The 16,935-nt window shown below is 47.8% G+C and overlaps 1 protein-coding gene across 4 annotated transcripts in view; it reads right to left on the minus strand.

The window, feature by feature from the left end:
• The window catches only part of LPP (LIM domain containing preferred translocation partner in lipoma), a 676,388-nt gene that overhangs the window by 641,185 nt on the left and 18,268 nt on the right, over window positions 1-16,935 (minus strand). The window lies entirely within an intron of this gene.

Here is a 16,935-nt window from a genome sequence, read left to right on the forward strand (position 1 = left end):
AAGCTCAGAACTGAATGCAACTGGAAAGGTATTCTTTAACACGTAACCAGTGTTCGTCAATGAACTGCAAAGCTTTTTGCAAAGCAAGGGTTCCACTCTTACATAATTACGTCACGTGGACATTGTAAATACCATAAAGCAAATATTGCCAGACTGAGGAAGTTGTATAATAATGCAAAGCTATGTGGTTATAATAAACCAATAAGTCAGTCTCTTCAATATTATCACAATTTAGGCTTCTTGTGACAGTGGATTTTTCACAGTGGTACCTTTATTCTAATAACCCTGCTGCTGCTCAAGTCCCTTCTTTAGAAACTAGGTGGGGTTAAAAAAAGCAAGGAAGGAAGAAAGAAAGAAAGAAAGAAAGAAAGAAAGAAAGAGAGAAACTACGTGTACAAGCAGATGTAGAGCTTACAGAATATTCTCAACGGGAATATTTGGGAATATTCTGGGATATTCTGGGAATATCTCTTTGATTTTTGAGAATGATTCTGATTTATCCAACAGTCACTGAAAGACAATTCCAGTGAACAAAGGTGATCCAGTTGGAGGTGATCATGAATAATACTTGGCCAAAAAAAAAAAAAAAAATACACAAAGCTCGTGAGTCATAACAGCATCATGGGCATAAGTCACACAGCCCCAGCCGAGCCTAGAGGGTGATTTCTAGGCAGTATTAGCTTTACAGTAGGACACACAAGATCTTCCTAAGCTCCCAAGAAAACTCAAGATATTGATTCAGAGGTGGTACTGCTCTCTTGCTTCCTACTGCTCCTTTTCCCCCCAAGAAGTTTCTTAATAAGAAATGTTAAGTGATCCCTACTAGAATCCAACACAAACATTATCATGGAACTACGTCCTTAAAGATGATGCCACAGATTTCCCAGTTATCTTTCCCTACGAAGCACTCATAAAAGAAATTAAGGAAAAAGGCCTAATGCATCAAAATGTTCATAACGGTGTCATTTATAAGAGCAGAAATTGGTAATGATCCAAATCCAAAAAATATGTAAATGGCTAAATTTAAAAATAGTACATCTAATCAATGGATCATGAGTGGCCATTATAAAGAGAATTATAAAGTAAACTGGAAATGTTAATAAACATGCAATGGAAAAAAAAAAAAAAAAGACCAAACAAAACTGTCTGGTAAGAATATGTTTAAGAAAATATTGGTGGGGTACCTGAGTGGCTCAGTTGGTTAAGTGTCCAACTCTGAATTTTGGTTCAGGTCATGATCTCAGGGTCATGAGATCGAGCTTTGTGTTGGGCTCTGCGGCAGAGCCTGCTTAAGATTCCCTGTCTCTCCCTCTCTCTCTGCCCTTCCCTTGCCTGAGTGCGTGCTCTCTCTCTCTCTCTGTCTCTAAAAAAAATAATTAATTAATTTTTTAAAAGAAAATATTGGTAGATAATATTTTAATAATATATCTACTTTTGCATAATAATGACGGTGACTAATAGCTAATAGCATGACTCAGGACTCCTCCAGGAAAGCCTGGAAATACTTGAAACTCTGATAAAGCCAGGAGATTTAAATAGAAGAAGGCAATCAGAAACTCCAGAACAAAACAAAAGACTGCATAAGAAATCATGACCAAATTTAGAGAAACCAGCCCAACATAAAAGAAAAAGTTAATGAACTTCAAAAACACAGAAGAGACTCCAAGCAGGCAAAAGAACAACTAGAAAGGCAGAAGATATATGGGATATATGGGTAGAAAATACTTAACTTTCTTCTTCCAACCAAACAATACAACCTCAAACTCCAAGAATATTAAAAAACATTCTTCTCATTGTGCAAACAAAACAAAAAACCTGGGACGATTTTAAACAACTAGAGGAGAACGAGAAGAATCTCATTAGATTTTGATGCTAAGGGAAAGTTTGGTCCCCTGTGAGTGGCTTGAAGGTGGTGACCTCAGAACCCTAGAAAAGGAAATGAAACCACAGCACATGACTTAGCCCCGTATTGAGCAATATTTACCTAGAAATCATACTAAATGTTGTTGATTGTTTTCAGCTCTTGAAGTCAACCCACAGACATAGCACAGAAGGCAGAAGTTGCAAAACCATGTACAGTGCATTTTACATTATCAATCATAAATGCCGGAGAGGCAAATGTCACATAAAATGTAAGTGACAAATTAGGAGTAAAAGTGCGACAGGAAAGGTGCAGAGAATCCCCAGTATCTTCATTGTACAAAATGGCGGGTGAGGAGAGACAGTCAAAAGTTGCTACAGCAAGAAACGGAGATTTGTGCACATGACATAAACTTAGAAAGGAAATTAAAAGACAGCAGATCAGTGATGTAACTATGAAACACTGGGCAGGAGGATGAAAAGTATCAGTGGGTGTAAATAAGCTAGTCCTTGGGGCGCCTGGGTGGCTCAGTCTGTTAACCGTCTGACTTTGGCTCAGGTCATGATCTCACGGTCCGTGAGTTCGAGCCCCGCGTCGGGCTCTGTGCTGACAGCTCAGAGCCTGGAGCCTGCTTCAGATTCTGTGTCTCCCTCTCTCTCTGACCCTCCCCCGTTCATCCACTGTCTCTCTCTGTCTCAAAAATAAACAAACATTAAAAAAAAAATTAGAAAAAAAAAAAACAAGCTAGTCCTTGCATATCACAAAAGTCAGCAGGCATATATATGTAACTAATAACTCAAAAACCAAAGACACACACATATTGCTTACAGACAGGACAATAACCGTGCGCAGAATTAAAAACAAAAACAAAACAAACCAAAAAAAAGAATTAAAAACAAAAAATGGTTACAAGCGGGGAATGGACCCGAAATAGGACATTTATAAATGCTTTTGTATTATTTCACTTTATTTTTACTAAGAACATTTATTTTCAATCTTTTAAAACTAAAAAAATAAAAAGTGCTAATTTCCAAGGAAAATGAAAGAGCTACAAATAGCGTGACCCAGAGGTCAGAAAAGTCAAATGCGAGGCAGCTTTCTTGGGGAAGCCATGACGAAATGACACTCTTGTGGACATCACGGAGTACACAAGGCCCTCTTTGAAAGCCACTCTGACCCTGTTCCCCTTCTCCTCCAGATCTTCAACTCTCCCTTAAAGTCCACATAGAAAATTCGGAAGAGTTAATGCCCCTCAACTCTCCTTGCTGGATTCAAAATAAAAAGCAGCCCCTAATGAAAACCTGAAAATATAAAGAATCCCTGAGGAAATCCCAAAATCAACAGACAGCTCAGGCTGCGTAGCCCTGTGGCCTAGAAGCGCACCAGGGCCTGGAGGTTGGAGCTATAATTAGCTGCTTCTGGGCAGACAACAAGGACTCCTGTTCCCTGGAAAGGAGGTAATTAAAGGAGGCAGATTTAGGCCTGAGGTGGTAAGTCTCAAGGAACTGTGGCTCCAGGCAATCCCAACCTGCACCCTGAATGAGGAAATAGGAACCCGCAGGCCTGACGCTCCATGCCTGAACCATTTTTTCTTCTCCTCTCAGATTCTAAAGCCAGGGGAATGCCAGCCTTCAGCCCGATCATTTTTTTTCAGTCACCTAAGACCCATTTACCGGGGCACCCACTCCCATGGGCCCCGCACTGTGCTCGGTGCCACAAGGAGGGCAGAGGCAAATGACACGGAAACCCTGACCTCAGGGAGCTGACAGGTGAGAAGTTCCTGAACTGAACTCACAGCACACAGCCCCAGGTAAGAGATGAGCCACATCACAAGAGAAGGAGATGAAGCCACTGCCTGCTGGGATGCCTGGGGAGGGCGTCCTAGAAACCACGCAGAGGCTCGATCCGAACAAATGGAAATAATAACATGCGAAGGAACGGTGGCTTTCTAGAAAGTAGAAATTACGTGAGCAAAGGCACACAGCCGGCAAACTGAGGGGCTCGTGGCAGGAAAGGAGAGTTACCCCCTCCCCTGGAACAACAGTGGGTAAAGGAGATTAATGTTCATGACTCATTCACGGGGTGCCTCCCACGTGCTAGCGTGGGTGCTCGATAGACATTCTCCCCAATCCCTGCAACACCCTGCAGGGTAAGCCCCCTACTATACAGACCAAGAATCTGGAGCTCGGGGAGGAGGAACCACTTGCCCAAGGTCCCAGAGCTCTAAAGTAACAGAGAACAAATTCAAAACCCGGTCACTCTGGCTCTAAAACCCAAGCCCTTTCTCCCTGTGCCACCAAAAGGAGTAGAGAAAGAAGGCATTTCTGCCGACAGGGCTAAGGGGACAGGCTAGTGACCATCTGCAAACACTGCTCAAGAGCTCAGAGCAACACTGTCACGGACTTCTGTCTTCAGGAATTTCTGACACCTCGTGCCACACCTGTGACTGTGCGTAGCGACTCCTTCCCATAACGTCCAACACCTTAGCGGCCGCCACCGCAGCATGTAGAGCCTTTTCCAAACCCGGGCCCTCGAACGGCATCCAGCTCCCAGGGTTTCACTCACCCCGGGGTCCTTGCGTTTGGTAAGCAGGAAAAGATCACACAGCACAACCCACCAAAATCCACGGGCCTGGGTTCCCCTGCCAGGAGCGTAGGTAGTGTCAGGAGTTCCACACCCTGTCTCAGGGCTGAGCACCCATTCCCTGGAGACCTTTCCAGCACAGCCAAGGCTTCTCGGTGAGTGGCCCAAGACAGCAGCTCTGTCTGACACGACGCTCTGCACACTGCACAGGGAGGTCTGCCTTCCTCGGTTCTGTGCCCATCTGCTTATCTTCCCTGCATATCCACCAAAACTTGACACGAATAATGCCAAATGTCCTCTCTCTGGGAGGAAAAGAGGCACAGAAGAGGGGAGCCTTCACACAGGACTGCATTGTGACCTCGCAAGGAAACAACGACGTTGAGACCCAACTCAGCCACTGAATGGGCCGGCTTCCCCATTCACGAGGCAGCTCCATGATGTGGGGACATCATTTTGGCATCCCAGACAAGAACAAAACACCGAGAGTCTGGGGTCCAGCCACAAAACCACAGCCTGAGCAATGTTCCCCCCACATCACATCCATGGATCACCTTCTCCCACCACATACCTCATATACACATGCACTGTCCTGGCCCTTTCTTCAGACATCATGAGAGGTGAACCAAGGCTGGTACTGAGATCACTTACTTAAACATAGCTGCACAGGGCATGCCTTGGCCCACGGTTATAAATGTGCTACACATTAGCAAGTGTAGCACCTGGCTATCAGCTACCCAGGTACCCATGACATTTTTCCATGAATTCTTCAAAACTTTCCTGCCCATGAATTTAAGGGGACTTCCCACGCATTCTCTCACTCACCTTCACTGGCCTTATCCTGTAACAGAGGGAAGGAGGAACTTACGTACACGATGAGCACGTGAAGGCAGACGAGGGAAGTCCTTCACTCACACATCTGGCAAAAAAATGTACTGAGCAATTGATTGGCGTAGGCATCGTGCCGTGGGGAAGACCCTGGATATGGAGCTGAATAACACAAGGAACCCAACAGGAAGGCATCGACAAGCAAATTATTAAACCATTGTTGGCCCAGCTAACACCATGCCGTCCACCTTTGGTCTGCAGCCTCCACACCACCAGCAAGGCACATTTCCCATAAGCCAGCATTCCTGGGCTGTTCGAACAGAACACGAGAGGGTAACTCATCAGTGTCTCCCAGCACTTCTCCCAGCTGGAAGCAAGAGAAGATAAAGCAGGCACCTGATGGGTTAATAATACACAGTGCAATCTATTTCATGCCGAAGGGCGGGAAAAGAAGATAGGGACAAAATGGAACTTTTCTCAAGGGCTCCAAGTCCCCCCGTCTTCATCAGCTTCCAATCACTAGAAGGAGACCAAAGACCTGTGAATTTCCGAGATCCTTCTGGTCCCACACGCCGAGGCAGCGAATCCAGAGCCATCAGCTTTATCAAGATCAAGGGCAGCAAAGAGGTACCCGACACTTGCCCACCTCAGGCACACCGAGATGAGCAAGTCTGATCTACGCCTTCACCTGCACAGCACCCTCTTCCTGGTAGGCCCCTACCTGACCTTTCCTTCAGGCTCACTGCTGCTCATCCTTAGCTGGAGGTCGGCTCTGCCCCCTCCAGCCACAGTGGCCACACAGCAAATGCTTACTGAACGAAAGAAGGCGCCCTTGCTTTTTCTCCACCAGCCTGCAAAAACTTGATTTAGCAGATCCTATAAACTTTGGGAAGAAGGTCAAGAGACTCACTCTCCAACTCCTTTATCATCTGAGGCCCTCGACACCGGGGTCTGACCTGCCTTGCCTGCTAAGCTCCCAGGCCACGCTTGTCCTCTGCCGGCACGGCTCTCATGGCTGGAAGCAGGCCATACACAATCAAAACCTTCATCACCTGACCAGTGCCCAGTCTACCTACATCCCCATCTAATGCACTCGGTATCTTGCTTTATGACTGGAGCTTCCAATTATATTCACAACATTGTGGCCAGCTCAATCCCCATCTGACGGTCTCCTCAAACACCTCCAATAGCCAGAAATGTCTCTCCATTTGATGCAGGCCACCCCATTTCCTGGTATCCCTTACCATGTGTCCCTGAATCGTGAGCTCAATCTAACCCCATGGGCTTTTTGGTTAAACCCCTGGGAGCGGCCGAGGGGAGGGAATCAACACAGAAGCAGCCAGGGAAGCAGTATCCATGACAAATAAGATCGTGGACTTTGAAATCAAGCAGAACTGGGTTCACATCCCAGCCAGCCACTTGGGGGGAAGGCATCCAACCTCCCAGGCCTCTCCTGGCTGTTGAAGGCCTAGCAGAAACATAATGAAGGCAGAGTGCCTGGCACAATGAGCATTCGATGAACAGCAACTCTCCTGGTAACAAGGCTATTCCTGCTTTCCACGGCAGCTGCCACATAAACAGAGCGCCATTTACAGCCCTGGCTTCTCTATGATGTCTGTGCACCTTTCCCTATGATGTCTTTGCAAAGCCTCGGCAAGCATCCCGTTCTGTTTGCCTCTGGCTGGCACGACCCGAAGCAAGGGCTGACCAGGCTTCCCAGGAGAAACCCTGGCACTGAGGAGGCTGAAAAATCAGAGAGGACGCAGATTCTTTTGCTCCTGACTTGAAAGTGCTCTCCACCACTCTGCCAAGGTGAAGGAGGATACGAGATGCTGCGGCAGCTGCCTCGGTCGCTTGGAGCTGTTGACATGGCTCACGCCCCTCCAGCAGAGCCCCAGAAACAGGCACCAGGAAGGAAGGAAAGGGAAGAATAGCACGTGACTTGGTGCCTGGGCCCCGTACCCCGATTGCCAAGTCACTGGCCACCCTGTGACCCGTCTGCTTCGGCGCACTGAGGACCAAGGGGCACCCTCTTCACCAGGGTCTACTTCCTGCCCGTCACTGCAGGCTGGCGAGCAGCTCTGGGTCCTGGGAAGCGTGTCCTCAGGTAAAAGACACAGGATCCTGACTGGGTTTTGTACTAAAATCTAGGTCATCCTTAGATGACCAGGACTGGGGTGGGAGCTGGGCATGTACATATTTTTTAAATTCTCTGGCTGATTCTGAAGGCTAAGAATCAGCAGGGGCATCTGGGTGGCTCAGTGAGTTAAGTGTCCAACTTCGGCTCAGGTCACGATCTCGTGCTTTGTGAGTTCAAGCCCTACATCGGGCCCTCTGCTGGTCAGCTGAGAGCCAGCTTTGGATCGTCTGTCCCCCTCTCTCTGCCCCTCCCCCACTTGTGCTTTCTGTCTCTCTCAAAACAAATAAGTAAAAATTTAAAAACAAAAAAAACAAAAAAAAAAAAGAATCAGCAACCTTAAAGATCACTCCATCCCCTTCAGCTGAGACCATCGAGCCTCACCCGTGGCGAACATGTGTCAAGGACTTGACAGAGGGCCCGGCACACAACAGGTACTATTGAAATGTTTGCTCCTTCTACCATCACATCCATCTCTAGCCAAAAGCCATGGCAACCTCATCCGCTCCACGAGGCAAGGTGGCAGCCAGTGTCACATCTGAAACAAACCGTGCTGGCCCTCCTGGCCAGTTCCTGACCTAGTGAATACCCGAGGTCCAGTCCCAAGGGGTTCCTACTACTGAAAACAATGGGGGAGGGGATGCCTGTAAGTAAATATACACCCAAAAGAGCAGAGGTGAACTCTTCCAAGTTCTGCTTCTCAAACCTGAACTTGCACACATCCCGTGAGGTACTTTAGACACAGATTCTGGGGTAGAGCTGAAATTCTTCAGTTTTAACAATTCTCAGGTAATGCTGATGCTCCCAGCACAAGAAACAAACCTTGGAACAGCAATGTTCTACCATAGGCATTTTGAAGGGGTAAACTCGCACCAATATACTGTGCATCTACCAAGGACCACTCAGGCACCCTGTGGGGCTGGGAAGAAAGAGATAAAAAACACATGAAAAAGAGACATCGTGGGGCTCCTGGGTGGCTCATTCGGTTAAGCAACCCACTTCGGCTCAGGTCACGATCCCGTGGTTTGTGAGTTCAAGCCCCGCATTGGGCTCTGTGCCGACAGCTCAGAGCCTGGAGCCTGCTTCGGATTCTGTGTCTCCCTCTCTCTCTCTCTGCCCCTCCCCTGCTTGCATTCTGTCTCTCTTTCTCTCAAAAATAAGTTAAACATTAAAAAAATTTTTTGAAAGAAAGAAAAACAGACATCTCAGCAAATACACAATAACGTGTGCTTTAAATTCTCTATCAGAGGCATGGGCATTCCAGCAAGAACCCACAAATACTATTTGGGCAACAGAAAACAGAAAACCATGAGGAGCAGTAAGAAGGTAGTTACCTTAGGGAGGAAAACAATTCCAAAATAGTAATGTACAGCATGGTCCCACTTCGGAGGCTAACACCAGGTTGGCAAACTCTTTGTACGACACACTAAGCAGGAATGGTTTTTATATTTTTAGAAGTTTTATTTAAGAAAAAGAAGAACACGTGAAAGAGACCATATGAGGCCCACAAGCCTAAAATATTTACTATCTGGACCTTTACAGAAACTGTTCACCAATCCCTGGGCCAGAGGGAGAGAGAGAGATGGCACACACAATTACACATCAAATTTCACACTGCTTTTTGCAAGGAGCTACAGGTGGTTTTTATTTTCTTCTTTGTGCTTCCCCACATGTTCCTAATTTTCTTCAGCGACCATGAGTTATTCTGAAATTAAGGGTGAAAAAAGTTCGTGCCCTTTGAGCAAGCAATTTCACGTCCTAGTAACCTGCCTTATAGTCGGAGGTACAGATAATGAATTTCGTAAAAAGGACATACATCACAGTGCTACTGACAATAATGAAAAATTAGAAACTCAAATGTCAGCTACCAAAACAAAAAAAAAAGATTTAAAAAATCTGGTACATTCTGAAGACAGAGTAACAGGCAGTCATCAAAAATTACATGTATGAATAATCCCTAATGCCATGAGAAGGGGCTTATGCTGTACGGTTTGGTGAAATGATTGTATATAAAATTGTATACGTAGTAAGACATCAAGTCAGTAAAACGCAAATGCACAAAAAAGTAATGAAAGTAACTCTTCAAGATCATTAAAACAGCACCTGTATCTAAATAGTGAATTTATGAGTGATTCTCATTTCCTTGTTTATTTGGTCCCGAGTATTTGAAATGGCTTACTCTATACAATAAAAATTAGGTTTGTTTTTGCTTTCACCTCTTTGCGGGGGTTGGGGGGCGGTGAGAGGAGGTTCAGGAGGAGACATCTGACTTTGGCTCAGGTCACGATCTCACCTGATTCGTGAGTTTGAGTCCCGCATCGGGCTCTGCACTCACAGTGCGGAGCTTGCTTGGGATTCTCTCCATCTGCCCCTTCCCAAATTATGCTTTTTCTCTCTCTCTCAAAATAAATAAACTTTTTTAAAAAACAAGGAGGCGACATCTGTGCTGCATCTTGAAGGATGAGCAGGTGTTCATCAGAGAGAAACGACAGACCCTCGGGACCAACGGGAAAGCACATGCTAAGTAAGACACACAGGTGTGCAAGACAGTGTGCCGAGGAACACATGAAGGAGGAAGCATAGAGTCTGACTGGCAAGGGGCTGGCTGGAGACAGTTCTGGAACTGAGGCAGGGTCGGATCACAGCAGGGTGGAAGTGTGCAGGGGAAAGGACTTCCCCAGAGGCCATGGGAGATGGTGAGTGATGGCAGGAGGCCAGCTGGGACGCTGCGGGGCAGAAATGTGTTCCCTAGAGCAGAGTCAGAGATCACAGAAGCCTGTGCACAGCAGAGCAGGAAGAAAACGGTAGGTAGGTGCCTTCCACTCCGTTCCACTCAAAAAGGAATTCTCCTAAAAATTCTCCTAACAGGGCAGTGCATGTATTTGTGCCTAGAAGTAAAATCCACAGGGAAATCAACCCAAATATTATCACTGTCCCAGGCATTGCTAGAGGGCCATTCTGACTTCCTCCGAAAAACAGACCCAGGCAGCCCTCTGTGTTGCTTCTCACGTTACTTCTGACGGGCAGGCAGTGAAGGGAGGCACAGGAGCACAGGCCTGTAGATGCCTGTCCAACAGCCCCATGGCTGGGGGAGCTGGGCAAAGATTAGTAAGGGAAGGAAAGCCTCATATGCAGGGGGTCAGGGGGCTCATGTCGACAGCCAGGCCAGTCACTGCTCCAGCCAGAGGGAGGGTCACGATCTTGGAAGAGAGAAGAGACTGCAGAGTGGCTGTGCTGAAGTCCCCTTCGCGGCTGGCTTCCCGGCAGGATGAGAAGGGGGGTTCCAGTAAACCAGAAGGAATGCTGCTGGCAGGAGACACTCAGACCTGCTCAAGAGGGCTTTAAATGGAAATAGGAGGGCAAGCAGGGAAAGTACTAGAAGACAGCATGCACTGGGGAAACAGGCGTGTTCCAGATATGGGCACCCCCGAAGGGCGGGGGCTCTGGAATCCCAGGGGGAACCAAGGGGGACAGACCAGTCTGGACCCTCCTCCCAGCCCCCATGGCACGGGGCTGAGGCAGGAAATGAGCTGGAGGGCTGAGGCGGGAACCTGGGAGGAACTCAGCGCCCTCCGAGGTACACTTGTGGGCCAAAGAGAAGCTTCACTCTGAAGACAGCATAAATTCAAACCCCAGGGGTCAACAGGCTTCTGTGATTATAGGGAATGGGGTGGACCGTGGCTATGTGGGGCCCCCATCAGTGCTTTCAAAATGTCTTTTTTTTCTTCTTGGTGTCCTAACACGTCTGAGTGTCCTCAGAGCGTGATGGGCTCTCTCCACCATCTTGCTACTGGGATACTTCCTCTGCGTATGCTACACACACACACACACACACACACACACACACACACACACACGGTACGTCACCGGCTGCCCCAATTTTGTTTGCATGTCTGTTTCCTGTGTAGACCACAGCCTCCTAGACGGCTGAACCGGTGTCTTATTCAGCCAGCCCCTGGAATGGCAGACAGTAACTATGGAGGCAACAATGTCCTTCGCTCATGCACAAGTCAGCTACCGAAAGCAAAACACCTGCAGGAATCTCCCTGTGACCATCCAACCGTGTGACCCACAGTGAAGGGAACCATAGAGGTAAATGATTACTAGCGGTTTAATGCCAGCCAAGGAAAAGCAGCCTGATGCAATGGGCAGAAGACAACTACTGGAAGAATGATACTGTATTAAGTTATGACCTGAAGAAATGGAGATGCTGGGACCTTGGAAAAACGAACAGTAGCCCTCACCCCCCAAGGTGTTTAGGGTAGTCCCCGGACAATAGAGACCAACAAAGGTATGTGGAGAGGGGAAACACGGAGGGTGGGCGTCCCTGGGGTACAGCATGAGGGCGGAGCCAGGACCGCCAGAGAAAGGAGGAGGGGTGGGAAGGGAGGGGCTTGCAGAGCACGGGGGGGGGGGGGGGGGGGGGGGGGCGCGGAGGGAATGGGATGCGTGTAGACAGACGTCCCGCCGTGCCTCCCAGTAGGTGACACGAGCTGAATCCTCAGGTCTCTCCCTAAACACAGACCAGCTCTGCAGGGAGGAAGAGCCTGGACACCCGGGGAGCTCCACCCATGGCTCTGATGAGTCTGTCCAAGCCACAGCATGAGAGCCTGGCTCTTCTAACTCTGGTGAACCAAGGGCGCTACAGCATCCCCCACCCCATCCGAGCCCCCAAGCCCAGCTGTGCTGAAAACTTCACTGTGAAAGGAGAGTATGCACCAAGGAGCCCGGCTGAGCAACATTTCCGCGGGCTCTTAAAGCCTACATCCTCCCAGCATCCCTGACCTTCCGCCGGCAGGAGCTATCACTGTCCTCCCTAGGATGAGCTCCCACAGTCTTCCCGCAGCTGTGCCTCTGCATCTCTCCTCCTTCTCCTGCTCTCTGGTCTGCCCTGGAACAGGGACGCCAGGTGCTGCTCTGGCATCCCGCAACCAAGAAGTGCCTTCCCACAGACAAGTACAGTTGACCCTTGAACGATGTGGGGCTTAGGGGCACCAACTGCCTGCACAGTCCAAAATCTGTGCATTACTTTTGACTCCTCCCCAAATTTAGCTACTAATAGCCTACTGTTGACCAGAAGCTTTACTGATAACATAAACAGCCAGTTAGTACACATTTGGTACGTTACATGTTTCATACCCTGATTTCTTGCAACAAAGTAAGCTAGAGAAAAGAAAACCTTATTAATTAACTCACAAGGAGGACACATTTACAGGACTATACTGTTGTTTATTGAAAAAAAATCCACACGTAAGTGGAGCCATGCAGTTCAGACCTCTGTGGATCAAGGGTCAACTGTATTTAATCCTTAATCCAGCCAGAACAGATAACATCAGCATAATCCCCATCAGCACTCCTATTTTACAGGTGAGAAAACTGAAGCTGGTGGGTGACCTTATCTCTGTCTTCCCCAGGACCACCCCAACTTTTAGCCAGGCCTCTCCCAGACTGAACCCATCATGAAAGATACAGCAGTCATATTCAGTACCTTTCTGATCTAACCTCTTTGCTGCTCACTAAACCCAGCAGCCAAGGTGTCAGGATCAATCCTGAGTCTCACCACTAAGCTGGCCCTTACTGTGAGTGTGCCTCAAGGCCCCCAGTCCAAAGCAAATACCATGACCCTGGCCAGACTCCCCAGTCATGCTCCAGCACCAGTACCCACGTCACTTCAACAAGCCATCCCTCCCAGTATCCTGACATGGGAATGATGACATTTCTCCTGGACTGGGGGCAAGCCCCTCTCTGGGCAGGCTGGCTGGGTCAACCCTCACAGGACCACCCCCAGACCTTCTGCTCCCTCCAACACCAAGCCTTAGGCCACCCGGCGCCTTCTACGGCCCCCTCCTCCTAAAGGCCACCCAACGCCTTCTACGGCCCCCACCCCCGTCAAATTCATTCCCCATCAACCCAAAACCTGTATCTAATGCCTAGATTTCCACCTCTTCCCAATTTCCGTCCTTCCTCTTGCTCCTTATGCTGCCTTATTACATAAACTAAGTCTACCTGCTTCAAATCACAGCTCAGAGACATCCGGTGACTTGCCCAAGACTATGCAGCTAAGTGACAAAGCTGGGTCTTGAAACCCACTCCTCCAAACTTTAAGCCATGTGTCTGTTCCAGTAAATCCCAGCTTCCCTCTACAAAGTTCCGGAAGCCACCTACCCTGAGGGAGGGGCCCACAGTTACTCTCCTCATTAATAATAACTGTGACGAGCGCCAGAATGTACGCGGAGAGCCAGGTACGTGCTCACCACCTGACCTGCAGCACAAGGAGGTGGTACTGTCCTCCCTTTCAAATCAGAAAATGAAAACATAAATCGAGTCAAGGTTTGACCAGCTGACAGCCATACTTTCCGACTGCCACAGTGCTAAACCACTTCTAGCTTCAATGCAATTCCTAGCCCACAGCAGCGGCCAAGCTGTGGCTTAACTGAACAAGGAAATGTAGCTGGAGAGAGCTAAGTGGAAGGCCCTGAAAAATAAGTCTGTGACCAGATCGGGCACAGCTAGTGAAACTTAGTGGTCACTCTGCAGCAGAACTAAAAATAACATGGTTCCTGGACTGGCTCTGGTGACAGTATGGAACATTCTGCAAGTCAGGATTCCGGGTTTTGATTCTAGCTTTGCTCCTATAAGCTGTGTGACTCTGGACAAGTCTTTTCCACTCATCTCCAGGTCTCGATTCCCCATCTCTAAAAATAAAACAAAAAAACAAACAAACCAGTAGCTGGACTAGGTCAGCGGTTTCCATCAGCCTTGGCACAACCTCTGAGGTTGTCAGAAATGCAAGTTCATGATTGACTGCCTCAGAAGTGGGAGCAGGGGGGTGTTCAGGGCAGGCAGCACACCCTCCAGGGTGACTCTGAACTGCCTCACTACATGGTCTCTCTGATCTGTCCAGCACTGCTGCTCTGAGCACCTTAGACTTCCCCAATTCAGCATCGTCAAATTCCTCTCGATTTTGCCACTCTGATGTCGATCTGGCGTGAGCTTAAGTCAGCTGGCTCTCTCATCTGGCCATGACTGATGCTTCCTCCTGTGATTAATACGAAAGGCCCCAAGAAACAGACAGTTTATTCCACTGCACTTCTTTTTCCCATTTACCACCTCAGCGGTATGCATTCTGTCACTGTATTAAAAAATAAAAGTAAAAAACATTAGCAAGGAAGCCCAACCATGAGCACTGTGGCATCCTGGCACCAACTTTCAAAACACTGGAAAGGGCATTTATCCCTAAGGCAAGTCAGTAAGAACCTGCCACGTACTCTGAGAGACAGTGCCTTTCTAAACCCAGTGAGCTCTCTTTCGTACAAAGCCGGCTGAAGGAATGAGAGAGCATTTGCTTTGAACACCGATGACACGTGCAGATCAAACAAGCCATTTCTTCCTCAGTCCGTACACGTCAAAAGAAAAAGAAAACTTACAGACAGACCTCATAAGAATGAAAACATACCCCAAAGAACACCATTTTCTCTGTGCAGACTATCAACAAATGAACCGTTCATTGCTACAACCCTGAAATAGAGCCTGAAAGTCTACTGTGGGATGGATGGATGGATGGACGGAGGGGCACCTTCTCAGTGCTGATCCTAGAGGGTGTAGAGATGAGCAAGTTATAATCCTATTCTAAAGGAACTAAGTTTGAGCATACTGTGAGTGATGGCAAACCCGCCCATCCGTCCGTCTGTGCATCCGTCCGTCCATTCAATGAGTGTTTGCTATATGTCTGCCAGATTCCAGACAGGAATGAATTGTTGAGAGGAAGTGATTGTTTCCTGCTTAGGGGCAAAGGGTGGAAAGCAAGGCCTGCTTCATGGCGGAGGTGCCAGACCTTGACGATCAGTTCCAACAGGTGACGAGGGCAAGGAACAGCAATATAGGCTGAGGAAACGCTGTGACAAAGGCCAGAACGAGAAAAAGCAAAGGAGGTTAGGTTCCTAAAGTCAGTTGGCCCCATTCAACAAGACCATACATGGATACATGGAGATGGTACAAAGATCAGCCGTTTCCAGGTGCTGGGGTGGGTGGTAGGGAAGAACAGGCAGATGACAGAGGATGTTTAGGGCAGCAAAATACTCTGTATGATACAAGGTGGACACATGTCATCATACATCCGTCCAAAACCCGCAGAATGTACTACATCAAGAGTGAACCGTAATGTAAAGTACGGACCTTGGGTGATAACCATGTGTCAATGCAGGTTCCTCAACTGCCACACCGGGACCACGCTGGTGGGGACTGCTGATAACGGGGGTTGGGGGGACTATGCGTGTGTATGGGGAAGGAGGGATATGAGGAATCTCTGTACCTCCCTCTCAATCTTGCTGTGAACCCAAAACCAATCTTCAAAAATAAGGTCCTTAAAATTAAAAAAAAAAAAAAAAAAAGAAAAGAAAAGAAAAGAAATGTCTTAGGGATATACAGAGGGTTTACCTCTCCAGGATTCTTAAACTGCCTCCGCTGCCCCGGCTTCCTCATCCAGCCTCCCCGCGGAAGATGGCCTCCCTCCATCTCTCCTGGCGCTGAACACCGCACCGTGCACCTGCTCTCCTCATCCGGCTTCCCGGCTCCCATGCCTTCTCGGCAGCCTCAGCCATGTCTTCCTCCTGGGTATTGGTGCCTGCTGCAGACTTAACTGTACTCACTATGCATGTCTTTACACTACTGTTTTCTGTAATTTATAAAACACATACTGCCCACGAGTTTGTATTTTTAATTCCTGTAAGTTTTGGGATCCAATTTGTGTGAAAGTCAGACTGCAACATAATGTAGTATTGTATGATAAAAGCCTCCAAGAATAAAAACAGACAGTATATCCTGCTTATCAGAAACTCAAACACTGGTTCCATTCCTGAGTATCACGGATTTCCTTATGAATGACTGTTCTTTGTTTTGCCACGATTCGTCCCCATCTTCTTGAAGTTCGTTCTAAGGAGAAAGTTTCCTCATTTTCAAGGCTTCTTTTCTCAAGCATTTATTGAGAACCTACTGTGTTTCAGGTTACTATAAGTAAGCACCTTGGCTCGCTTAGTTTTCACCAAGTAAAAACTGTGGTACTTTGTGAGCATTAAGTATCCGTGAGGTTATCACTGACCACTGCACCCACTTTACAGATAAGAAGTCCTTGACTGTTGCTCATTCCTCCATTGAACGATAAGGACAGGATCAGGGCATTTCCATGATCCTCTTTTGACCTTCTCTAGGTTTCCCGCTTTGCCCACTCAGGTCGTGATCTCACAGTTCATGGGATCGAGCCCTCCATCAGTCTCTGTGCTAACAGTACAGAGCCTACTTGGGATTGTCCCTCCCCCTCTCTCTCTGCCCCTCCCCTGCTTGCTTGCTCTCTCTCTCTTTCTCTCTCTCTCTCTCTCATGCAGAATAAATAAATAAACTTAAAAAAAAGATATACGCTTTAAAGCCACTCTAGGCTAGGGAGATATGACAACCAAATGCAATGTGCTATCCTGAACTGCATCCTGAAGAAGATCGAGGACGTTAATGGGAAAACTGGTAACATACAACCAGA

The sequence above is a fragment of the Panthera onca genome, chromosome C2 (genome assembly GCF_046562875.1).
Source record: "Panthera onca isolate mPanOnc1 chromosome C2, mPanOnc1 haplotype 2, whole genome shotgun sequence".
Lineage (NCBI taxonomy): Eukaryota > Metazoa > Chordata > Mammalia > Carnivora > Felidae > Panthera > Panthera onca.